This window comes from Topomyia yanbarensis, chromosome 2, assembly GCF_030247195.1.
Source record: "Topomyia yanbarensis strain Yona2022 chromosome 2, ASM3024719v1, whole genome shotgun sequence".
NCBI lineage: Eukaryota > Metazoa > Arthropoda > Insecta > Diptera > Culicidae > Topomyia > Topomyia yanbarensis.
In genome coordinates this window covers 357,002,793-357,029,734 of record NC_080671.1, presented here as the reverse complement: position 1 = coordinate 357,029,734, position 26,942 = coordinate 357,002,793, and the positions used below count along the sequence as shown (strand labels likewise).

Genomic DNA, 26,942 nt, shown 5'->3' with positions numbered 1-26,942 from the left:
ACTGTACATTCAAAGTGGTTGAAAATATTCCTTATTGATATTACTAGTTCTAAGGCGTCGCTCTTTATGAATAATGGATGCAATCCGTCAACGCTCGGTCCGTTGAATGCATCTCAACTATTATACTCTTTCAATGCTTTCCTTTCACGTTGTATGATGGCTCATGATGAAATCTTCTTGGACGTAATGCTCGTACGAAAATCACCTTTTAAAAAGTTAGAGAATAGATTCGCTGTGTCTGTAATTGTGTTTGCTGGGTGTCCTTTTTATTTTGTATTTCTGATTAGGGTTCAGAACGACGACGAGTAATTTTTCCAGTTGGTTAGCAGTTTGTTCCAAAGGTTTATAAGAGAAAATTCTTGTAGTTTTTTGACTAAGCGAAATACATAGTTGTCACTATCAGCTCTGGAACTGAAAAAAGTGATTACGGGTCTTGCTTAGCAGGTTTAGAATTAATCTACGCTCACTAGTCCACCAAGGTTTGCGGCCAACACATCTAGTCATAACAACAACGAACAACTATGATCGCTTTACTATCAACAAGGTCACAACAATCAAGGCAATCAGGATGTCAGATCACTTCACTTTTCTACATTTGTCACTAGACTGTGTAGCAAATTGATAAATAAATTCCTGCAAACTAAATTGATGAGAAATACAAGAATGGGATTGGTTGGATACGAAAATCAACGAAAAAATGGATATAGTATTAAACCGGATTATTAACATAACTCACAGGAGGCAGCAAGTATGTATGATCACGAAATGTGATAAAGAATCTCAGCAGCTTAACCTGAGTACATGAAAAATTAAACACAGTTTCTGTGTGGCAACTCGATTTACCCATCAAGCAGTAAAAAACCAATGACGTTGGAGAGCATCCGAAACATTGAACAAAGCTCTGTTTATTATTCGGCAATATTTCTATTCATATTTGTACTTTTTACACCGCCGGTCGCCATCTTCAAAATTTGGATTACATCGCTGTCAAACTGATCTTCGTACGCATCACAGCCATAGATCATACCGCAATTAAGTTGATTGCTTGAGTAGCTTTCAGGCATCTTTTTCAAAAGAAAAAACCAGTCCCACACAAGTTTTTTTTCAGAACAGCCATCAACCGAACAGACAAGCGCTTTGATCGTTCGTTATGCTTATCCATGCGCGTTCAAACGAATCATCCATCGCCGGCTTATTCACCACGAAGCGGGTCACCGCTATGCTATTGGTAACCTACACTGCGGTCACCGCGACTGTGCGATGATGATCGCGCTCACAGCAGTGAACTCGTGAACGAGTCACGTTTCTGCGTGCCACTGCACTGGTGCAACTTTTACCATGATCGGGGACCGAAGGCGCATATGATTTCAACCTGTTTGCAGAACTGGTATCACGCGACAAAGAGGATGTTGGCTGGTTGGTCGGCTGGCTGGCTGCACAGTCGAATGCGCAATCTAAACACTAAACCACGTCAATCGGCGATGGTTTGACCATCCCATAGTCGGATATCGTAGATCATTGACACCCCGCGCGCAGCTACCTTTCCCCTTCTGACAGCATGGTAACCGCTGAGGTGCAGTGCGGCGGTGCGTGCAACAGTCATGTTGCGAACTAATCGAATGCGCAAACACGTGGTAGTAGATACTGAAAGAGAGGTGTGCCAGAAATCATCGGATACCACCAATACCAATTGAAAAGGCGAAGAGACGTTTCGTGTATGCGTGTGAATAATGGGGCACATGGGGCACGATTGAAAGTCATATTGGCCATTCGCTGGGGGGCTTCGATCCGCTGCTGGGAGGCCATCTGTGCAAACTCATCAGCCGGTCAGGCGGCGGCTAGCGAAACAGATGAGAAATGCGGTTGGACAAAAAGGTGGATTTCTATGTCGAATCTGTCAGTTAGTATATACATTTACCTGGACTGTGAAATGCGTGACAGAAGCTCAGGTTACCTGCCAACAAGCGCAGTCCGAGCGATTGTGGTCTTGTTTGTGGGGGCTTGTGGATGGCGAATCAGTGGGTTGCTCGCGCGCTGCCCGCATCAGCTAATGGCGGTGTTGCCGGAAGGAATATGACTGAATCAATGGGTTTTATTGCAAATATTTTGCCATATATACCAACTCGTAGCCGGCGGGTTGCATGCAAGCGTTTGGTTTCATAATATCACCACTGTTGTTGGCGGCATTAGGTTTGGTGCACCACAAAATTAGACTCTATTGTGCGTGGAAATTTAAATTAGAAATATTTGCGTCACCGTTGGAACTGCTGGGTTTTGCAAATTCTCGTCCAATTAGCGTCGACAATTGGTAATTAGTGCTGAAAATGGTAAAAACGTTCGTGAAGAGAATTTTGACTTTGATTGAACTATCCGGTGGGGTGAATTTTTTCTCACGGTCTGAACGAATAGTTCACGGCTAATCACGTAACAGGTTTTGGCTTCGGAAAGAGCTTGAAATCTAGTGCATAATTTAATTAATTTTGATGACATGAATGACAATTACTAAAAACTGAAAGATTCCGAAACCAAAATTAATAATCTTAAAAATAGTGTCTTCGAAGATATTTTATAACATCACAAGTAAGAATAAGCATTAAACATTACACAATATTGGCTATACTTTTGCATGAATGATGAAATAAAGACCCATTTTAGTATTTACAATACAATCAAGCTCTATACTAGCATCATAAATGCATAAATACAGCTAATATGAAGCATACATGCTGAAAGGACCTTTAAAGCATGCACGCTTTACATAAGCTTTTAGTGCTATTATAAAGCAAATATAATGTTATATCTGACATATTTCTTTGCATTCGAGCATATGCAATACAGCCTATACAGCAAAAGTAGTGCACTTACCGTAAAGGGCGGAACAAGGTACTTCTATTCGATACTTGCTAAAAGTAAAGATCGTTTGAGAACCAACTTCCTTTCAAGTTAACATAGTCATTACAATACATTAGAAGGGAGTCAATTACGATTCTAAACAGAATGTTAATATTTCTCCGTTTTGTTCATCATACCGAGAAGGAAAAATAAGAAAGCGTTGTACACACATTACGGAAATGACAGCCAATTTAAGCTTTCTAATAGCATGTGTATTGCTGATACCAGGCTTCCAAATTTGACATTTACGCATTGGTGCTATATAATAGCAGTAGTAATGAAGACAGCAGCATAATATTTCGACTTTTCTGGCATGATACCATCATTATATCCGAATATATAGGGCTTAACGCCCCATTCAAACCGCCCTTAATGCAGATCTAAAACAGATATTAGGCTACGTTATAATCCTTATTGGTTACTTGGGGTAATACAGCACATCTTCTTTAAAAATTAACTTTTGTGATTAATCCCCCTAAAAGTTAATTTAGAGAACTATTTTTTAAAACTAATATTTAAAGACTTAGTGTCTTCAGTAACGTTGTTCTTCCCATGTTGTTCAGTAATTTTCTTCACAGATGGGTCAAAATCATTTGCAAGACTTATTTTCCATCAGCCTCATTTCGAACCTTTCGCCGAATCTGCTCTTCCAAACTTTGATCTTTTGGACCGGGCTAGTCTACCTGTTTGCCTTTTTTGTGCCGCGTGGCATGAACTGCTGTCCTTGCAAACAATTGGCCTACAGCGACTTATTGTAGAAATAAGGCAGGCTGTGGAAAATGCGGCGAGAATCATGAAAAGTTTTTCTACTGTTGAGAGGCTCCGCATGATCTCTCGACATATCCCGCATATAAATTGTGGGGACAAAATAAAACATTATTTTAAGGAACGCTACGATAAGAAATGCAAAAGAGCGCTACGCCACCAACGACGACCAATTTATGCGTTTCCCTGTACACTAAAGAAAGAGAGTGTGACCATCCCATTGTGGGAACATTTTCTAATGTGCCTATAAATTTCCGAAAGAGGAAAATCAGTTTTATCTCCTAAGCTTCCTCATAAAGACCTGAGAGTGTCCCTTGAAAGGTGCTGTTACAAAACCGAAGTAAGTGGTTCCTGGTCTCGGTAATCTTGGAAACTAGCAGGAATGTCCACATGGGACATCAAAAACCCCAAGTCCCTATATTTCAGTTCCTACATTTTCCCCCAGGTTTTACACAATGCATTTGCAATACGATTAAAGGTCAGACGAAACGAGTACCCGACGCGAACAACCGTGAACAGTCTCCTACTTCGTGGTGGGCAGAGATTGCTACGCGAAAGGGACTTTTGAACGTCGGATCGCCCGATTTTTTTCCCAATATACGCAATGCTACAAATGCAAGTGAAAAGTTTGATGACAGCTGAAAAACGCGATTATTGACACCAGGTCGTCGACGGAATAACGGACGAATCATCAGAGAAACAACGTTTCGTCTTGCGGCTAGGACCTACGTTGTGTATTCGATTCAACTTGTGATTGGAAAACACGGAACGTTCATCATATGATGACAGCTATGCATCGCTTTTATGCTAATTATTATGACAGTAATGGTGAGTGCAATCACAAAAGAAGCTGTGCTGCCAACATTCTCCCCACAAAAGTGATGGTTCGTTACAGGAGGCTCTCTGTTTGATGGAGCATGAAAAGTACTCATAGGATTTCCTGGAGAAAACATGGGAGTTTTTGAGTACTTTATCTGAAAAATCATAGTAATGATAATGAGAAGGCGGCACTTGGATTAGAATGATAATGAGAAGATGGACATGTAGGCATTAGAAGGTGATATTTATGAAAGATCGCGTAGCTTCACCGAGTTTTAAAATATTTCTTCTCAGAGGACGATCGAAAATTCGCAAATTTCGGGGAGCGATGGAAGTTCAGGAATATCAAAGGTATGAACAAACCTTGGTCCAAGAGAATGAATGATGGTCATGAATTCATTCGGGTAATATCTCGGGTCATGTACAATCATTATACGCAGAATGCCCATCTCTGGCGTATTGGGGTCGTGGAGAGCGGTATCTACGCTTGTGGTGGCTATTATCGCGATATTAAACATGTTGTCTGGTCGTGCGCTAAGTGCTCTAGTACCAGATCTCCCTTCGGCCTCGTTCCAGTCCAGTCCGAGATGCTATACCAAATTCGTTACTGAGACTTTTTGCATGTATCAAGCAACTAGCAGTTGGGAAATTGGATTCTGGGATGATTATGACTTTCATTACTTTGGTTTGCGATAAAAATGCACTGAAAAAAATCGGTATGGACAAGGAAAAGTTTGTTTCAACTAACTTTTTTTCCTTAAAAGTGCCCAACTTGAATTTTTGACGGTAGGTAGAGAACATAATTACCTATTTTGGAACATCCATTTCATCCAAATTGAAGGTAAATGTAAATCTTTAAAATCGATTTTTTCAGTGCAGAAGTCGATAAAGAATTTTTTCAATATTTTTATTCGAAAATTTAACTAAATTTGTAAAAATCACTCCTACTATATTTTTATAGGATTTGTCATTTTTAGACCATAGCCATTTGAAAAAAATTGGTAGAAAAAGTTTGACCCTTTTCAAAAGACAGTTTAGATCATTTTTGGAAAAAACCAAGTGTGCAAAGTGGTTTTTTGTGACAAATTCTTCATGTACAGAAAGTTTCATTAAAATCTGAGTGGATGCAGCCAACATTTTTGTTCAAGTTGGCGCGAAATTCGTCCTATGCATCATCACAGGACTACTTACCGGACACCGTCCGAGTAAATATTATGTTAAGAAAATTGGTAAGCTTACAAACGATACTTGCCGCGTCTACGGATCTGAAAGTGAAACATCATAGTATCTGCTCTACGAATTCAGTGCATTGATACAACGCAGACTAAGAGTCCTCGGTAAAGGAACATTGAAGTTTCTGAAACTTAAAATATAAAAGTTTTATTGAAAATGAGTATCGAAGAATTGTTCGAAAATATACAAATAAAGTGAAGAAAATTTCGTAAACATTGTTTAATATTTTGTTTTTCCATTGTCTGCATACATGGAGCTTTCTTGTCTTCAAAAAAGTTGTTTCAAGTATTCTTCTCAACAACTTTACTGAAGGCACCAAGTCTCTGAAAACTTTGCTTCTAACAGTATTGATCAGTAAAATATTTTTTTCCAAAAAATGTGCTGTGAAAGTTCTTTGAAGATCTGAAACTGCTAAAGTCGACGATTTTGTTGACTTAAGTGCATAACTTGTAAACTACACTTTGTGTACAAAATCTAGTTGCGCCATTCAATCCAATACTCACATATACAACATAAATATCCACGTATTTGACTTTTTTCTTAAATTTTTCCTAACTGCCAATCCCCAAAAGATGGTCCTTTAATAATTGATAATCCAAAAAATATTCAAATGATCAGAAAAACTGTACTGGAGGAGAACGTAAAACGTCTTTTTTCATCATTTTCCTTCTATTTTTCGGTAAACCATTCGTTCATTAGATAGGAATATTTTGCAACCAAGTTTGGGTTTACCACTGTGGAGCGTTTTCGAAAGGTGCTAAATGTCACGAAATTCATCAAAAAATATGTAGTCTGGCAGATGATTTGAGCCACCGAAAATAAAAGTCGCAAAGATAGAACATGCTTCGCAAAACCCGTTTCAAATATATTAGAATATAAAAATCGGAAATAAACTTCAAGCATAAAAATCGGACAGAGATCCTTCAGCATAAAAAAGCGCTTAAAAATTCTTACTTTGTAAGAATCGGATATATTTTTTTCCGGTTTTTTTTGCTGAAGGTTTTTTTATTCGACTCTTACAAAGTAATGTCCCAGTCCGTTTTTTATGCTTGAAGTTTATATCCGGTTTTTATATTCTAATATATTTGAAACGGGTTTTAAGAAGCACGTTCTATCCTTGCGACTTTTATTTTCGGTCGCTCATTTGTGAATGTGGTGAAATTTGCGCTCTCAAAATCATTAATGCAATACTGGGAGAAGAGATATGTATACTAAACCGAACTAATCAGAAACTGCGGGCCGAAACCAGAAAAACCTGACATAGATCAATGTCTGATGAAACTTTTGGTTACAGTACTTCGATGTCCTTGGCAAGCTTCCTTTTTTTGAGTACTTTGATATAGTGGTGACAAATTATGATTGAAGAGAAAACATAGATAAAAATAACTAATAAATAATAGAGTGAAACAGCAGTACATATCGAAATACCCCCTTAAAAGGAGTTTTTGCTATAGCATTTTTATGTATTTTATACAATGTTTTGGAAAGTTGAAGAAGTTTGAAAAGAAGTTTTGTTTTTATGCCAACTTTAAGGGGCTACCATTTGCAGAGTAGCAGGTAGTAGTAACTTAACTTATTATATTTTGGTTTAGCAATATATACCCTATCGATACATGTATAACTCATCGGGGAATATCCGGCTTTTTCATTTCGTCCCGCTGCACATCGCCGCGCTGGATCTCAAACCAAATCAGAACTGTTGGGCTTTTATGAGTTCGGAAAACTTTTAATACATTCAGTAATAATGCTCAAATTTCAATGATTCAACGAACTTCGCTAAAGTTCTGTTCACTTCCGCTGAATTCTAAGAATTTTTGGTAAGACCCATGAAAATACTTAACATATCAGAAGATTTATTAAAACTTTCGGAAAGGCATACGTACTTTAGAGAAGAAAAAAGAAGTTCATGAAAGTGCTACTAATATCTGGGATTTTTAAGAACTATGAATTTTAGAAAGAAAACTCGGAGAAAATTATAATATATTCAGAGCGTTTTGGTCAATTTCCACAAATCTTAGTAATGTACCACAGTATTCAGAGAAAATCTATGAATTTTAAGAACTTTTATTCTACGACTTGCAAGGACGCCTACAAATCTTATAAATTTCTGAAAATGTGATCAAGACTCAGAGACCGACTTCTAGTAGTTTCTCTGATTTTAAGAAAATTTGTAGCATGTTGAATCAAATTCCAGATAGTTCTGTGATCTTGAGGGATATTTAAAAAAATCTTCATTCGCTCTAGAGCTTTCGAAATATCCAACGGAGTTATGAGAAGTCGAAAAATATTAGCGTGAAATTTTAAGAATTTCAAGGAATTCCTACAAACTTTAAGAAAAATTTTATAAATTAAGGAAATTTATGAATCTGTATGTATTACAACGCAGCTCAGGTAATTATTATCATCGTAACTAAACAATCCGGGTGTTCCGAATGTTGAACGAATCTATTTAAATTTCCAACTTGCGCGATCTTGGGTCGCAAGTCATCCAACTTGTCGAACGCCCGTCGAAGGGACATCATTCACGATTGCACACAGTCAGCAAGTGTGGAGTCTGCCCTGAAGTCGAACTCTTTCAGGTTATCTGCTGAACATAGCTTTATAACACAACATTAATCCAAACATAACTGGTATCGCATCGGCATTCGCACTGCACTATAGTTATACATGCGTCAGAATTATTCTCTCATTCACCGAAAAGTCGTCATACGCGCTCCAGGAAAGTTCTGCTAACTTCAAAGGATTTTAAGGAACTTTAGAATTTCTACGATCTGCAAGAGATATAAAACTCCTAAGCTAATTACCACGAAAGTCCGAAAAGTTTCACAAAAGTCAACCAACAAAATTCAAATACTACAGAGTAATAGATTCTAGGAATTTGATAGAAGCCCTAACAGGGGACCTGAAAAAATCTTAATTTTACAAATATAAGAAAATTTCTCCGCTTTTTTTTTTCAAAAACAGATTCACGAAAGTTCTGCCAAGTTCAGAGAATTAATAATTTTCAGAGAGATCCAACACCCTTCAGCTAATTTCCACGAAACTCAAGAAAGTTCTACAATATTGAGGGAAAGACTATTATTGCATTGATGAGGTTTTAAGAAGCCAACCAATTTCATAGCAGCCAATTGATCCTGAGAACTTTATACAGATTTCATCTAACTTCTGAAAATTGCTCCGAAACACAAGGAAACTTTAGCGACTTCTACGAACTTCAGATATATTTAATCAAATTCAGGAACCATTGGGAAATCGGAAAAAAATCCTAGATAGTCCTAACAGTATCCAAAAAAATTCAAGGAATTATGTGAAGTCTAACAAACTTAAGGGAGTGTCAAGGGAACTTCAATGAAATTATTAATTATGTTGGGGATAAGCTTTGAATCTTAAATTAGTTCCAGGCACTAAACTCCAGCTAAGTTCTCCAAAGTCTTAGAAAGCTCTACGAAAAGTTGAACCAATGTCAGGAAAACCTTGCAAACTTTTGGAACGACTTGTCATACAAACAAACTTTTTCGAATTTTTAAAGTAAGATATACATCGGACGAGCTGTTAACAAAGTCCAATAACATTTTTAGTCCAATCTACTTCCATCCCGTGAACAGCTAGAAAAGCAAAAACGAAAGAAATAGGGTAAACAGGTCTAATACGCCCCCCTTAAGCAAAAATAGCTATATTTCACCATTCGACACTACGATCTTCTCACCAACTACTCTAATTTATTGTTATATTAGTTAGAAATTAGTACCCGTTTCATTTCTTATTAAAAACATCCTGATACAAGTACAATGAAACATTTTTCAAAGATGCCTAAATTCTAGTTTTTTCTTTCACCCAGGGCAAAATGCCCCCGGTGAAAGTGTAATATGCCCCACAACAAGAGGATGGTACGCCCCACAGCAATCGGTGAGTATGCCCCACAACAATGGGTGGGGCGTTTTGACCGGTGATGAGCTATTGTGAATACATGAATAATTCTACACACACAAATAGTTTTAAGCCAAGCTATAAACTATGATAGTAACTATAACATTCTAGTAAGCTACTTGAAATAGTTCTATCGAATCCGACTATTTCTAATTGGTTGTAATGAATCCGACTATTTCTAATGGTTGTAATGTAATGTAACTATTTCTAATTGGTTGTTTCTAATTGGTTGGAAAAAGTGGAAGCTTACATAAAAGTAGCTCTTTTGAAACTTTTGTGTATATTGTTGTTTTGCAACATTTCATTTTCATGAAACGATACTGTTATCAGTCATTTTTACTTATTAGATAATTCAGGAATCCTGAGAATCGAAGAGGGGCATTTAGCCCCGGTGGGGCGTATTATACCCTTTTACCCTACAGCTAACACTTGTGGAGCGCGCAATAGTATAAGCGGTCTATAGCAATAGCAAACGTCGGACTAACATGTCTTCCCTTTCCTGCTGCGTTCGGGCCTGGCCGGCGTCAGTATTGATCAATAAACAACTTAGGATAGCCAGGAGTTGAACAATGAATGATGACTTGTTATTCCCAGGCATTATCATCCATTGATTCTCTGGATAATTTCAGCTAGTTCCGATCAATAACTGATTTGCAACCAGTACTTGTCACCCAGGAAACGGGCATAGCGTAGTTGGTAAATCGATTGCCTTGTACGCAGCTCACCTGGGTTCGATTCCCAACTCCGCAAATAGACTTTTCTACGGCTCGTGTACGTACACGTCACATGACACAAATACTACTTCACTAGCTGGTGGAAAATAATAAAGCAAGACGGCAAAAGCAAATGGGATTGTTTTCAACCAGTAAGCTGCATTGGTGTTCGTGAGACTGGTCGACAAGAACTCAATAGGTTTAGAAATTTTTCCAAAAGAGATTTCTCTAACCTGAAAAGAGGCAAATGGCCCCAAGGTTAAAACCTCTATAATCAAAATAAAAATAATACAAAAGAATAATAATATCAAAATGAAAAATACTTGTCACACAAGCTACAGCAAGCTCAATGCTGATAGGGTTGGTCAAGGCAGAAGGCTTTACTATGTATATTTTGAATGCATAACAGCATATGACGGAAATTACGATTTCTGGCTCGTAGATGATATAAAAGACACCCAAATAAAGAGAGATGAAATCAGTTTCATATGAGACTTAAAGGAACTTCTTCCGTGTGCTCTCAACTGTAATCGTGATACGATGCGATGTGCTCGACCAATCGCATCCTACCTCTCTCCACAATTTCAAGTATAAATCTCTATAATTTTATTGCACCATTCCATTATGCAAGTGCTGAGTTCAAATATTGACAGCCACTAACTTGAAATATTTTGATTGGTTTTTCAATTCCAATCCTGCTCAGAGGTTATTCATCTAATTGATAATACACACATATCAAATGCTCAAAACTCGATTCTGACCGACTAGAAACAAACAGAAAACGTCATTTTTCATCATAGAGTTTTGGTCTCAACTCTACGCATTTTCAATAAAATATATTTTCAGCAAATATTGAAATGTATGCAATTTTTCGGGGAGCAAGTCTATGCTTTATAGACAATCAACCTATTCAAACTTAGCGTCCCATTCGAAAAATTATCCCTAATCCATATTTCTGAATATCCCTTCAATTCAGGCAGTTATTTCTTTTGATATTGAAATAATCTGACAAATAGGATCTCGGCTAAGAGATCAGTTACAAGATCCTATTCCCACAATTTCCCAAAAGTTCTCAAGATACTTAAAACAATAGGATCTTAAAATTAACTTCCAAAAATGATTCTGATCAATATTTTATTAAATTAGTCAGCATCAATTATTTTTGTTCAAACCAATTAATTTTGGTTTGGGGGAGATTTAACGCTACTGTGTTTATCACTACAAAAAAAACACGCCACTTACGGTTTAAGGTCAAATCACTACGTCTCAGACTGTACTGTCTGCAAACGGCATTCCATGGTACTCTACCTTTACTTCTGCTGCTAACAGTCATCAACCATCCAAACCATCACGTAGTTTTCAACATCGTCGGCTAAACCACTAACCCAGCCATTGTCCATTTAACAACGACTTCACTTAGTATCTCCAAAAAGATAAGCAGCACAATCAGCGACAAAGCAAACAAAGACTCGATCGTAATCCGTTGGTGCAAAAGGTAAGCAAAAACATCATCCCATAAGCATTACCCTTAACAGCGATGACGGTTTTGGCGTATATATTAAAGATAAAGACAAACTGTTTGTTAAAACTTGCAATAATAGACGTAAACCTGCTTTTAATATTCAATTAATGTGAGCAAATCAGTTAGAACTTAAACTGCATTCGGTTCATGCCATATAAGTGTTCCCTGTTCTAAAAAAAAATTGATAAAATATTACTGCTATCTTTTTTAAATTCCCGCTAAAAATTATTCAAAACCCAACGCAAATTTACCGCACCGTCCCATTCGAATACATACAGCGAACTATGACACTACCGCACCGCCACTAGACCCGAACCCGGTTGAAGCATTTCCTCGCTTCGCTACTACACAACCGTTGTTTTTATGTACTCCTATGTTTTCATCAACCGACTGCAGAACGGCCGCAATCCAAATCGCGAAAATTAACACACCTTTCTCTGGCCGTGTATTGGTACAAGCTTCGTACGTGTGGCTCATAGCCCGTTGTTGAAGTTATAATAAAGTTTACCCTTTTTTGTTGCTGTTACGAACGTGGTCCACGCACGCGTCTGCCCCAAACTGTCGTTTCTCCCTAACCCGCTCCGGGCTAGATTTTTAGGCTTTTGGACCATCAAACTTTTGTTTTGAACAACCACACAGACATTGAGCATTGATTTAGTATTTCCCTTTCAAAGAGCAAACATTGGTTCCATCATATCGAGGAGATAAATTCTAGGGCTATCCTTACTTTTGATCGGTGAAGGGATGAAGAGCAGATCCCTGCTCGAAGTTCGTTGATCACGTTCTCGTGCTGCGGAAGGTCGTTCGTCGAACAATTACTGCTCGTAGAATGTCAATTGTCGTCTGGTTAAAAGATTCTTCTTCCTCCACTGTGATCGATTATTCGTTCTATTTATCGCTGGTTCAATATGGCACACGAAGCAACTTGTACAACAATAGATCGGATAATGGCGTCTGGGTGCGCGAGCTGATAAAAAAAAATCTACACTACACTACACTATCTCTAGCGGGTGAAACTAGTTTCAACTGCACTTTTCACTTATTTCACCTGCATCCGACGGGGGGCAACCAAAAGATTCACTAAACGAACGGATATGCAGGTGACAATTGTGGTGGAGGCGACGGCGACGGTGAGGTTATTTCTCTTTCTTTTGCGAATTTTAAAGGCGCACTTTCATTCGACAATCACATGCTGGTTCGTGCCGATCGATGACTCGAACACGAAACCAGATCTTTTACACGTACTTGATTTGATCCAATCTCAATCACACGAATAATCCCTTCCGAAAGGTCGCGTGCGTCACATTCGCCATCTATGACCCCTCAAGTAGGGCCAAATTTTCACTTTTCTTTAACAATTAAGGATTTTTTTTCGGCAAATTTCTTCAACTTAAATTACTAACACTAACACTCCGCACATTGACCACGGTGGGGCTCGCGGGTAGTCGCACAATGCACAGCATGGGAAAACTCACTAATCTTGCACAATAAACTGCAGCAATGAAGGCACAACTGAAAGCATCCGGAACAACAAAAGTAGAAAAAAACACTCGAAGTATTTAACACACCAGCCACGCGCACAAGACCAAGCGATCGATAAAGAAACTCGATGAAAACTAAAGCGACTGCTAAAGTTTCAAAAATGTTTAATACCACGTCGTCGTCGGCGGCGGCGTTGTCGTCGTCGTCGTAGTCGTCGTCGTTGTTACAATCGAGCCGATCCTCTACAGAGCATGGGCTTCTTGAGCACTTGGTAGATAGGTAACTGCGCTGTCTGTGTGCTCACTTCCACACTCTGCGCGGCGAGATCTTTGACTCACATTCGGCTAGCAGAACAACCGATCGCTCTCTCAGAGCCGCTCACAGGCAGCAGTTTGGTAGCGGACCAGCGCAGCAGCAGTGAGCCACGCGATCACGTTCTTCTCTCGTTACACTACCAGCTAGATGGGATTGTTTGCCATTTGAGCTACCTACTACCCATTGGCAGTGGTAGTGCATGGGACGACAGTGCTTCGCATTGTAGCAAAGACACGACCGTCACGTTAACGTCTGTCTGATCGATCTTTAGCGATGTGTGGTGCTGTTGTTTTCAATTTGAAAAATTACTATTAGTTCAAATTATGGAATGGTCGTATATGCGTTAACTCTTACGTCCCCAACCCCCATTTCATTAAAAATATTAAATTTCAAAATAATGGTACTCAGCCAGGTTCCAACCAAGCATGATGCGGTTTTTTAGAAACGATCACAAAATTTGTCAAGTTTTTGGAATCAAGACCATCTTTCCAGAACTGACCGTAGTTCCGGATATATTGTTGGGAGTACTGGGGTTACCCCCCTTTCCGAAAAACGAAAAACATTCATACCGGTGTTCAAACCCGTCTTGTGACACATAAAACTTTATGATTTTGCAAAACAAATGCACTGGAAAACATTCTGAGGATTTTGGTCGAATTGGCCACACCCCAGGGTATTCCGGGAACCTGGTTCCTCCGTCAAAAAGGACACTTTTCGACCGGTTATAAAACCCACCTTGCGGCATGTCAAACTTCATGATTTTGCAGTACAAGTACAGTGGAGGACATTTTGAGGGTTTTTTGGTCGAATTGGCCACACCCCAGGGTATTCCAGGGTGTTCGAACTTTGCAAAATCCAGTATTCTTTGTACCGCCCTTAAACGTTCTTTTTACAAATTTTGTGGAAATTGTCTACCACGATTATTTTGAGATTTTTTCACGATATTGTTTAAAAACAAAATTAGACCTAATACAATATGTTTTCAAGGGCTTGTAAAAATAAGTAGAAATAATAAAATTGGGGGATCTACAACAGCTTCCCCGAAACAATCATTTTGCATAGTGTTTGCAGTCAATACTATCTCTACAGCTAATGCACCGTTCGACCTGATTGTTTTAAAAGACCTGTTTAACTTTAATACTAATTATTGAAGGGTTTTGCAAACGAAGAGAAATACAGGAATGGCGACTATTTCCTCTATACAATCAGGTACTTATTTATATCCTGAGTTCTATGTGATCGCACTGATAAACCCGTAACTCCCGAACCGGGAATCGGAACAAATAGAAACTCTATAGCCGATGAGACTCAGTTCTCATGTTGACTGTTGAGTTTATTTTAGCATGAAGAATACAATATTCATCCAAATTCAAATCTCCTTGTTTAATAACCAGCTATTGTAAATAGGAAAATATTTTCCTCGAATTATCAAATCAATTGATGGATTAGTTATGGAGATGAAAACATGATCTGTCCAGAGATGCCATTATGCCCGATTTATCTTGTACAGAGCTTCTAGACAAAAAACCAAACCTCTCATTCTGGCAGATTTTTTAATTATAGAAGTTAAATTAAACCAATACTTTGAATCAAAAACTCTATATTTCATAATATATTAGACGTTGAATAGCATTGCATTATGATGCGGAAAATCCGCTCAAGATTATGGATATACTTTTACAATTATTGTCTACCAGCTGATTTCAAGAATTACAATAGTTTTCTGCCCTTAAATTTAGTTTTCGAGTTAACCCAACTTTTTTCTAGTGCATGTAGGGTTTCAAAACTATTTTTCCTTTAAAACGGTGGGGTCAAGAAAATCGAAAAACCTTTTTTTTTCATAAAGGTAGGTGCTTTCCTTGCAGTGCTACAAGCTGCTCAATTTTTACCTTCCAATGCTCACTACAATTCTCCTGGAATATTTACAATAGTCCAAGTGCGTAGAAAACGTAGCCAAAAATAGTCTAAATTGATAAGTTTTATCAGTTTTCACTAATATTGCAACAAAACGAAGTTATATGAAAAATTCATTTTCCGTCGTCAACGTAAACGGTCCCTGGCAGCACTGCTCCTTCAGAGTTCAATCAGACTAATTGCAATAACTTCAGTTCTAGAGCTGATTATTGTAACTGTTAACACTCAAATGAAAGCCAATAGTCACATTTATTAGACTTACTTTTTTGTGAGCAAATCTTGCCTCAATCAAAAGTTATAGCTGTTTAAAAACATTGTTGTCCACAAACAACATGGGCATGAATGGGTTAATTCGTTAGGGATTCAAAGAGAAACCGGCCGACCGCAAAATATGACCATCGTCGATTCGAACGAAACTTTACAGTTGTGTTGTTCGGTTTATGAATCTCCATGAATTTCTCTGGCAATTGCAATATTTTGAAGCAAGACCAATTTTTCAAAAGGCGTAAACGTTTCTACGTGCATCAATTTCATTTTTTTTTGTTCGATTACTGTATTTTATACAGTAAAACTATCCGAGAACAAGTTACGGGGACTATTTCTGTATTTTTCACAAAAACAAAAAATTATGTCAAAAATTTAAATTGCAAAAAACATATTTTTTATATTTTTTTATATTTCGTCAACAAAAAACTTAAGAGAAAAGAAACATTTTGAATGTGAAGGCATGATGGAGAACTTATCGGTAAATAGTTTTTTCTAACTATAACACCTAAAGAAAATTCAACTACTACAACCAACACCATCAAACAGCCTTCGGCAACAGCTGATACACCACGGAGAGTCGGCCAAAAAATCAATGCCGGACAAACAATATCCACGGTATCCCCAAGCCAATAGTTATCAATTAACATATTTAGGGAAGAAATAAACAAGAAAGAAAAGGCCTATACTAGAGTCACTCGAAAACACAAAAGGCACAAAACAAGTAACAGCGAAAATCAAAGCTCTAATGACGACAACAGGGGCACAATTCATTTATTCATCTTAGCACCTCTATGCATCCCACCCCTTTTGATTATATTAATTAGAACAGTGTCCGTTACCTCTATTCAACACATTAGCTTAAATGGTAGAATGAAAACGGGAGCGTTGTACTCGACTTTTAACTTCGCTCAATCGCGAGTATTTTACATTTACCATGCCAAATTTTTATTTGTATTACTTCTTAGGAACGAAGTAAAGATGTTGAAACGTATTTAAGCGCATCCGCTGACTGTTAGCCGAGTTATCAACGAAATAGTGTGACATCCTCACCAATGAAATGAATAAGGGCTCGTCTACCCTTCAGGGTTACTATATTCGCAGATTTTTCAGTAAGGTCACAGATTTTTTTTTCACAATTTTTGATCACAGATTCTTTTTTACAGATGACAGATTTTTGGTATTTCCATTAAAATTTCACAGATTTCTATAGATTTGATTAAATTTTAATTTCTCACAGATTTTTTGGAAATTTAACATGGATTTTCATTGTTTTTTTTCTATTTTAGTCATCACAGATGGCAAAAAGATTTTTTTGGCCGATACACAGATTTCAATGTGGCATCATAAACTCTATTACGAATTCACTCTGAATTACTAAATCCTGGAGAGTATCAAGACCAATTTTTTTATTTTTTATTTATTTTTTACTGTGATATAAGACTAAAATTCACCAATACAATGCGTTTCACAGAACGTATATCATTTACAACCGCCACTGTATATGCAGTATGGGGAGAATCATCCGGCGTAACAAGACGTAGGTACACTTTTGCTCATTAATACGAAGCATATTAAAATCTGCAGCTCCTGTCTGGATAACATATTACTATACACCAGAGTCAAAAAATGTTTTAGACATTTACCAAAATCATGCGAAAATGAGGAGATTCAATTTTATTATTTCCTCCGCACATTCGTTTTCGCTTTGAGATTGAAAGCGACATTAGTCTCTTCGATATTTAACACTAACTAATACACGTCGCACGTTGCTGCGTCTTTCAACGAAATAAGAGTAAAACAAAATTTGTTCCGAAGCACCATGGGGGCATGATGGGCAGATAATCCCCAACCAATAGCACTATTGGTATGCATATTTCCCATGTTTGCGGAATTCTAGTTACAGTTCTATGATGCTCATTGCTATAATTTCATTTGATGAAAATTAAGATGAGAATCAAAATTGCCGATTTAAAAATAAAACGAGATTGAATTTTGGCATTGTCATAGCAAAACGAAAGTTATGCTACTCCCTTCCATAGAATCGAGACAAGATGCCGGCTTTGTCCGTTTTGTTTTGTTTAGCATGTATTTAGTAATGAAGGAGACAGCAAAAAGACGAAGGTGAATCTAGTGGGTTTCATCATTCATTGAAAGGATATGAGAATTTTAGACCCTGTGATACATTGTCACAGTGAGCTGAGACAATCAAACGTCAAACGCTGGCATATCTACGAATGTTCTTGTTTTCGATCTTTTAGTTGGCAGTTTTGTCAGTTGCATTTTTTGGCAAAGCTAGACATATTTTTTTTAATTTCTTCTTTCGCAAGCTATTTGTGGATGTGGCATAATGTGGGGACCTGTCATCGCTTCCGGTAACAATGGCGATAATCGATAAAGAACGTTTTCAGAAGCGGCAGTGTGATTTTTCTCATACGCTCCTTCCCGCTCTCTGTCTGTGCTACTGGATAAATAAATGTATTCACACAGATCACCCAGAAAACTTTTAGTATTCGATGGGGTATGGAAAATCGACCTCTGCACAGTATATGAATGCAAAAGCTGGTGAAAATTGAAGACTCCTGCAATCGCTTCGAATCCAACACCACTGACTTCCTGGACAACTATCTTTGAATAATATGATTCATTTATATCCTTCATGAGCGGGGACCATTCATAATGTACGAAACACTTTTAGAGGAGAGGGTTCGGCAAAATTTGACAAGTTGTGATATATAGGGGAGGGAAATATTCTAGAAGGTTTCGAAACGCGTTTTTACTAATGAATTTTTTTTAAATAACTTTGTTACGTTCTAGGGGAGGAGAAATAATGAAATTTGTTGTATGAAGGGAGGAGAGGTCAAAGTTTGGCGCTACGTTATTTATGATGGTACATAACAGTGAAAAAGAGCGATAAATTCTCGTCCAAAAGTCAAGATATTTTCTTTCATGCATCCAATAATCCGTATTATTTATCGGCTAATTATTAATTCGATGCTCAAGCTGTTGGTATGTATAATCAAATATCACAATTAACCGCGTATTCCAAGGAATATGTAATCGAGAAGAAATAATTGAACAATATTACCCTAATACTGTGATAATATACAATGTTATTTTATTATCGTTTCACCAAAAACTTTAATATCTTTTAATAAGTCAAAGTTTAAGAAAGCCAATCAAGAGTGAAATTGCTCTCACTTTTGCTAAACCGTATTTTATAGACATTTTACCAAAATGATGTATTATTCAGTTTCATGCCAATTATTTAAGCGATTTTGTTTTTTTTTAATGGATAAATCTACTTTCATTAAATATCTGTAAAATTGAACATTGTATTTCAAGTATTGTAATAGATATGTACAGCATATCGAACGGTACCGAGAATAGTATCACGCACAGTGAACCGATCACATATTCTGGGAAGGACTTGCCAGGACTCACCAAAAATTACGCAGCGCCTAATAATCGGAACGTGCAATGAGGATCTATTTCGTGCTATGTAATATTTATTTAGAGGAGAGTGAGGACACTCGATCCTTGGAGATATTTGATTCCTCTGCCATATCACATAATCTAAACACAAAATGTTATCATAATATAAAAAGAAAATTACATGTTTGGTAGTTTACGATGTTTAAAAAACAAATCAAATGTATTACATTTGTTTTAGAAAAGTTGCATCATATTTTTGAAAATGCGGGTTAAAATTCATCTCGAAGATCTTTTTACAATTTTTTTGAACGATTGTACGAATTCGTCAAACTAATCATTTATGAATATTTTCAACAACAATTACTTTATAACGGTTTTTGTTTCGAAAAACGCGTTTATCGAATGGATAGTTATACAACTTATACAAAAAAAAACTAAATTTCGTTCACCTCATACAACAGGTTCTTTTGATCCCTGTAACACTGGGTACTCTTGATCCCTATCGTCAACTCTCACATATACTTCCGAAAGGTATAGGAATAGAAATAATCACTTCCATAAAGTACCTGACAGTATAAAATGAACTAAAATATTTGTTTCGCGAATGTTGATAAAAGTTATTGAAAGTTGGACAAGCCAATCAAACAGCATTGATTTACCGTAAATATCTGGTTTCACTTTCTACTGGTATTAGAGTTTGTCGTACATATAAAAAAGTAGTCTTATTAGTTATTTTTTCAGGCTAGGTAGTTAGCTTAACTTTCGATAGTTATAGTGTGCTCTGTTTGTTTAGCCCTAGTAGGCAGGGGATCAAGTTATCACACGCTGTTATAAAAACTTCATTTTAACAAGATTTTTAAAACTGTTCATATTACCAACAGGACATGGTATTCGGATTAGCATATTATTCACAGCTCTTACAATTCGAATTGTCAGCAAAATGACGATTTTTGCAATCAAATTATGTGAAAAAAACAAAAATGGGATCAAGTGTACTCACTCCCCCTACTGTTCTTATAGATTACAATACTACTCATAAAGTCCCGACACAATATCACCCATCTTAGATGCCGATCACAGTGATCACCTTCCATACAAAACTCGGACAAAACCTCAAAGGTGGATCGAATTTGAAGAAAACTTCAAATTGAGCCAATTTTGCGGCGCTGATTTCATATTTGAAGTTAATTTTTTGACATTAAAAATGTCTTACTCCACTATCTGGGGCTAGGTGTCATTCTAAAATCTAAACTATCTCCCATGTAACGAAACTATGTAAGGTTTGCACGCTTATAACTCCGATATTACTAGATGGATTTTAATCATTCATACACCAACCGATTCAGAAACACCTAACTTAAATATTGGTAATAATTTAATATCTCCCCAATAAAAGTAGACTTTTGGAAATTGGTAAAATTAAAAAGTTCACAAAAAACGGGAAAAATACCATTCGTGAGGCAGATTTCTCAGACACAGCCGTCAAAAGAGGGCAGCTTAGTTGCTCAATGAAACACGAAAAGTCATAAATAGAAGCAACGCATGTCCGTTTAAATCAGTTGTTGCTCTTATCCCACACGAGCAACGTCGTCTCCGGGCGATGCAATAAGCGCTATCGATTTTCGGTAACGTTGGCATTTGCACACACTCGCACCTAAGTGACTAAACCATATACGGTTAGTTTATAAATAGAGGTGACGCGTACCCGTTTGAATCAGTTTTTGTTCTTATGTCGAACGGGTAAGATCATGGCTGCAGCGTCTGGGCACTACAATAAGCGGTAGACGCTATGCATTTTCGGCAGCGGTGGCCGTGTGCGGATTTGTCGGGTACCAGCGTGGTGTCACAGAATGATTTGCAAAGTGGGTGGGCGGGGTGGTTTGGATTTAAATCAATACGGTGTGTGTTGCTTAAGAGTGTTGCGTTTGAAAAAAATATATTTATTTTTATGCATGCGTGTGCGTTGTAACTTGTTAATCCATGTTTACGGCGCGTTGTAGCTGCGTAGGGTAAAGAGCCAATTGGTTTTCATGTTTCATATTTCGGTTATATGTTTTTTATCAGTAAGGCATCTGACAACGTGCTTCTGTAGTTATTGCACTGTTCAGCAGCGTAGTATTTTATATAGGAGAGTACACTCAGGTTTTTTACGCGGATTTTGAAATTTACGCGGTTTTCATTAACGCGTTTTTTTAAATTTACGCGGTTTTCATTTACACGGCCTGTATCCCCTGCGTGAAAAATCTGAGTGTAATTGCATCGGAAACAATCACATTCCCAGCAGAACTTTTTGTTTTCTAATTTCAAACACTTTTGTTTCGTACTGCACACAACGGAAAATTTTAAAACAGAACTTACCGTCCCAGCAGCAGTTGAAGCGGGTGTTCTTTTTCGATTCAAATTCAAGCCATGTCTTAAGCGTTACTGGACTTAAAATTGTTTTCCCAGTTTAACCAGTCAGAATATCTGTCCTACCCTATGTATTTAAAACACAGTTCTAATTGCGTTTTAAGGTATACAACAAATACGGTTGGGTATACTAATTTAAATTTTAAAATAAATCTGTTTTAAATTATGAAACAAACCGCTGTACTGAAGATATAATTATGTCAGTCCTATTACCACATAAAACACCTATATAACATAAAACGCTGCAGAATTGGTTTAATAATACAATGTTTACACTACAGAGTTATAACACGTTTTAATAATTAGCAACAAGAAAAATGTCACCAAGATAGCATAAAAACCCGTTTTAACTGGTAGTGCGAACGTTGCATAACAATGTAATTTATCAAATAATTTCATTTTTCCACCACTAATCGATCAAGAAATACTTACACTTAAGATTGTTTACTTAAGTTCATTAGTACATTATTGAAAATTTAAATGGAAAATGAAATTTCATAATTTATGGAGAATCTGTATATTTCCGTTGGCGGGCGTGGGTTTCCTCATCACAGCTCTCAATATGGAACTTTTCTTTTGAATATATTTTCTGGACAGACCAGCCTATTTTTACTAGATGGATCAGCCAAATAATGCCAATCACCTAGTGAGATACTTGATTAATTAATAGATTACCGTTAAAAGACCTTCAATAAATTATGTTTTAATGGGGAGGGTATATAGCAAATTGTAACATATGAAAACAGGCGAGTGAACAAGAACGTGTGTCGATATGTGTGATAGATAAAAAAGCTATATTTTTAATGTCACCGTGGTCGTGTCCTGTACACAACCCTTTAATTTTTTTTATCTCAAAATTTTGGCACTTAGCGTGGTTTGAAAATTTAACATTTACGAATATAAAGTAGCGTTGTTAATTTTTAGCAGAATGCACAATTTTTTCAATTGTTTATAACGCTGATAGACATGAATAAATTATATTTTGAACCCTGTGTAATCAAACATTACCAAGTGTCTCCTTCATAAATATCCTGAAAAACCACCATATTTCATACCTCGGGACAGAAAGGGGCAAAACAAGACATTCATTTTCGTAAAGTACACAAATTTTCAAGCATCATTAACTACAAGCGACCTTTCCGAACTGTTTCAAAAAAAGTACAGCCACTTTGAACATTATAATTTTAATTTTATGCACGATTTATTATTTGTTCACCATGTCTGAGCGAGAACAAAGGCTTGTATCGACTAAATCGAATGGCAAGTATAAGTCCAGCGAATAATATTTTGAGATTTAACCTGTTAAGAAACAGAGAAAAATGTTAAATCATGAATAATCCAAAATTTAATTTTAAGGTTTTATCCGGCTGGGCGACACTGTGCTGCGCTACGACCGATCGAACCTGCTATTTTGCAGTACACACAAGCAAATCATTAAAAGGTAGGGCACTAGCTCGCTGGTTACCCTAACCACGCCGTATGACGACTGACGATATCCACACGAGAATGGGTTACTACGAGCGATAACTACGGCAGTTAGTCACTCACGGTGCGCGCACATGGTGCTGCAGTCGTCGTGGGTTCGCTGATATCTAAGTAGGTGAGATCAGCAGTAACGAGGTGTCAGATCAGAGCTCTGAGAGTGAGAGTGTTTCGCTTATTATTTACGCTGGGTTTCTGATGTATTTGCGGTTTGCTGATTAAGAAGCTAAAGTTTGGTTTAGGTATTTATTATGCACTTAACTTTTCAGTTCAACGCCATCTGCATTGTTCAGGGCAGAAATGAAGATTTGCGATTCCCCCTACTGGGGAAGGGGATTATGGCGAACGGCAAAAATAAGATGAGTATGTATGAATGAAAAATCTTGGCTTTTTAACTAGCGGCTAACGGAAAATCACAACAACGCGACATTGTGTTAGTCATTTCTTATTGTTTTGCCTCTCTCGTATATTTTTAATTGCAGAGACTTTTAAAATACGCCTGCTGAGATCTCGCATTTGTATACTACCGCCGCTCCTCTACGCCCGGAAGTGGTTTGTTTGCCCCGAAATTCGCTGCGATTATTTATTTTTCTCCATATTCAAACGTAAGACCGACTCTATACTAACGTTGTTCGACTCTATACTAACACATTCCGACTTGACGTTGAAATTCATCGAACGAACTGCGAAATTTCCATAGAGTGTCATGATGCCAATTATTGCGTTAATCGAAACTGTATTTTGCAAGAGGTTATATTGCATAAGAAAGTGCATAATAAATTACTTGATAATTAGTTGATTTAAATATAAGACCGGCGAGGTTTCTTTATTTTACATTTTTATAAATAACTACACACCTAGAAAATATCGTGTAAATTTACATCTCCTTGCGCTGACATATACGAGCATCAAAAATGACTTAGTTTTACGTGGCCGTTTAATTTCACATGACGTTGAATTTCGTAAATCACGTAATTTTACTCCACATATGGCGTTTGTTCTGAATAGTAGTAAGTGTAATTTTCATGTGTTTCATGTAAAATTAAACAGAACACGGTTATGTTTCGTCATTTCGTGAATTACGGTTTGTTAAATTGTGTCTTGCTTGCAATTGCGTCAACGATAAAATTCAGATTTTTTTTTGCGTGTAGCTCTGGTTTGAGAGTTCAGAGGGTAAAGCACTAAGTTTCATAAGCCACTCGTCATGTGTTTGAACCGTTACCGTAGGAAGATTTTTTCGAAACAGTAGGATCTTCGCATTAGCCCTGCATTGTCCTGTTTTCTATGTAGTGCTAAGATTTTGCTTTCATAAATAATTTGCAATAATTTACGATATATAAGACAATATGCAAAAGGCAAACTATAAACTAAATTGACACAAAATTTGCAATCAAACTAGACCTTCTGAAAGATTTCAGCGCCGATTGTTAGTGTACGGGATAATCAAGGAGCAAACTCATTTGTTCAACGATCATATCGATAATGCATCAGCGAATCAATGGCAATCCTACACTGGCTGGTGTTGCCTGGTAGTTATAAAAGAAACCACATAAGTATGAATGTGATGAATATTATGCTTACCACAGACCTTTATAAAAACACATCGAAGTGTGTAGAATCGTCCAGTCATTCCTGGGTTAAAAAGGTCAAAACCTGTTGTCGGTCGAGAACGTAGTACCACATGATGTAAATTTGGCTGTTCACCACGAGGACCATGTGTTTGGTCAACATTTGTTCGATAGATCATAGCTCTTATCTTAAATATATAAACAAAACGATTTTTTTGTGATGTGCACTTGTACAAATCCGGTATTTTCTGCCGGTTGATGAAGGATCCATTCTCATCATTTCAAATGCGTGGTGAGAAGATATTCTTAGCAGAATTTATTTGTCATGAAAATAGTTTGCACTTTAATGGTTTGCCAAATTAGTGAATTTAGACTATTTCGGGAACAATATGTAAAATTTTCATTTCATACAGTTCGTCTCAATTGAAACTTGACAGATTATTGTTACTATGTTTTAATTCCCGTAAAGTTCCACTATATCGATTTTGTTGGTTATTTACGGCAAATTGATGACTAAGAGAAACGAAAACTGAAGCTAGGCAGGCTCGTACGGACATGTTTGAAAGAAAATGTGAAGAATATTTTTCCTTCTGTTTACTAGAAGTCGGGCGTTCTACCCGAGCCTAGTAGCATGGTCAGTAAGAGAGCATAACTAATTGTCATGTTTTGCCAACGACGCATGTTTTGCCAACCGCATTGGCAAATGACCAAATGGTTAAAGCCCCAATAAACAAAAAAAAATACTCGCCACGTTTTTAGTTAATTGTGAGCTACGGAAAATTTAGGAAAACTCCGAGAAAATCTTACGGTCTTGAGAGATATATTAAAAATTACTGGGTATTCCTTAGAAACATCAAGAATATTCTCCGTAATCTAGAAAAGTTTTACGCGCTTCAGGGGATATATATGGATCCTACGACAGTTTTTCGAACTTAAAGGGAATTAATTCGAACTTCCATAAAATTCCATAAAATAGATATATTATTCCAGCGAAGCGCTTCAAACTTTAGGGAACACTTTTCGAAACGTCTTTCAAATGTAAGAAAGTATAGGAATAGTATGACCAACAAACTTCGAAAAAACCCTACAAACTTCTATGAAATCTACAAACTTCACTTTACTCCGAGTTTCAGTTTTTAAAGTGACAGGAAATCTAGATACAGTATTTTGAATCTAGACAAAGAAGATCCGAATACAGCGAGCGCTGCGGCATTTGAGCAACCGCATTATGAAGGACAAGTCCAAAGGTTTTTTTTTTTCAAATTTCCAAAATTGTATGCGCTCTTTGGGAAATTACTATGAACTTCAGGGAACTACTACTTCAGTAAAGTTTCCTAAAGGAATTCAAAAATATCCTTTCGAAGCTTAAGATAGTCATAAGTCTTACTAAGATCACAGAATTTAAATGCAACTCAGGGAACTCCGCAAAAATTATAGAAGCTTAACTTTTGAAATTAAGAACAAGTGGGCATCCCTTTGTTTGAGAGGTTGTATTGTTGTGCTTAGATTTTGATCAAACTTTCAGTTTATTGCTTACGTTTAGTCATTAGTGCGGGGCACGGTTATATGAAAAAAATATTCAACTTTGCTACGTGTAATTTCTGTGTTCGATTCGGTTCCTAGAACAACTGTGCAAAATCTAAGCTCGATCAGCGAAACTATATTTTAATTCATAGTTTACACGGAATTGACTTCTACAAAAATAGTTGTTAAAAATAAATCAATAAGCAAGACTGCGAGACGATCCGCCGCTTGTAGAAAAAGTCGAGATTCGTACAATATTTCATTTTTATGTTCTAATGTCACATTTTTTGATCAAATGAATTCAATGAGTCTGAGCTGCGTTGTTATTTTGGGTTTCAAATTTCATTAAAAAAATATTTGGCCAGTATACAGATAAATTTCTTCCCCGACAAATATATTTCTACCACCTTCCAAACAAATTGCTTTTCGCCCGAAAACAAGCTTATTAATTGTGCAAAAAACAACCCGGTCAAACGAATGGTGCTCCAATTTAATCAAAATTATGAAAAACATTTCCTTAAGATGTCCAGAAATAAAACAAATTGGTCTTTAATCCGTACAAACAATGAATGGCACATTAGTAAACATTGTAAAATCATTTTTTGTAGTCTACATTTTTTTGATGAAAGCAAATAAATGCTATCTGAGAATGTATGACAAAAGGTCGAAAGACAGAAT

General features: G+C 36.9%; 1 protein-coding gene across 12 annotated transcripts in view; it reads right to left on the bottom strand.

Annotated features, from left to right (window-relative positions):
- The window catches only part of LOC131684306 (TLD domain-containing protein 2), a 688,368-nt gene that overhangs the window by 394,490 nt on the left and 266,936 nt on the right, over positions 1-26,942 (bottom strand). For 4 of the 12 annotated variants that reach the window (XM_058967045.1, XM_058967046.1, XM_058967043.1 and 1 more), the window contains exon 1: positions 12,599-13,495. The exons of 5 other annotated variants lie outside the window; for them this stretch is intronic. The gene's annotated coding sequence lies outside the window, so the exon portion shown is untranslated. Of the gene's footprint in view, positions 1-12,598; positions 13,497-26,942 lie in introns of those variants that run through there. 3 more of the 12 variants (XM_058967041.1, XM_058967044.1, XM_058967042.1) reach the window with 2 other exon arrangements.